We start from the raw sequence: 983 nt of genomic DNA, 5'->3' as shown, positions 1-983 counted from the left end.
CGGGCGAGGGCAGGAGGGAGCGGCGGACACACGCCGAGGCGGCCGCTGGCGCAGGGGGCAGCCCGGCGCGGGGAGCACGTGTGCGCCCGCACGGCGAGGGCAGCCAGGGCTTCGCTGGTTCTCGCCGAGGTCTTTCCTCGCAGCGCCCACACTACGGGGAGGAAAAGGAATGGAGTCAACTTCGTTCTAATCCAACGCCAGTTAGAGTTTCATTATTATAACGTCATTTTTTTTAATCCAGAAAAGGTTCATAAGGATGTAAGACGGAAAGAACGATGGCAGCTTCAGAAATAAAACGGTTAAAGACAAAAGCCGATAAAAACCCAACCTCTCGGTTTTAACGTTCAGTGTGTTGCGATGAAGAGGCAAAAAATCGAAGTATTTCTATGCCTCTTCTTACAATATGTTAAAATGGTAAAAAGAAAAATGGGGCTAGAATCAGCCTGAAAAATGCACTTTCTCAGGAAGGACAGTTTACAAATACGGGATTCCGCATTTCTCAGGCGAATACTAACACTTGGACGTTGATCTATTCTGTGCATACCATTCGCTATCGATTAGTATATGGGAATGAAAAAAGTCTAGATGTGAATTAAGGGGAAATATTAAGACCTATCAACCATTTGTGAGGGATTGGGGTAAACTATCATTTAATAAGCATCTACGTTGGGCCTGGCATTAAGAGGCACACTCTTACCCTGATTTCCTTTGATCTTCACGATGTAGTTTCAGTGTAAGGTAAAAATAATAGGCTCCTTCTCCAGCGATGTTGTTTGCTTTCCCTTACAATAGCTAGGATGTTAACTTTACCCTGTGTCTTCTACTTGGGTAAAATATACACACTTTGATTTCCAGAGCCTATTCTAAATGAAAGCACAATTTTTTTTGAAATGGCTGAAATAAGGAATAAAGTCAGATAGTCATTTGAATTCCTTTAGGGTTTTAATCCCTGCTGGCTCTTTTTTTTTTTTTTTTTTTTTTTT

The sequence above is a fragment of the Cebus imitator genome, unplaced genomic scaffold, assembly GCF_001604975.1.
Source record: "Cebus imitator isolate Cc_AM_T3 unplaced genomic scaffold, Cebus_imitator-1.0 Scaffold20, whole genome shotgun sequence".
In the NCBI taxonomy this organism is placed as follows: domain Eukaryota; kingdom Metazoa; phylum Chordata; class Mammalia; order Primates; family Cebidae; genus Cebus; species Cebus imitator.
Note: the sequence above shows the minus strand (reverse complement) of the source record.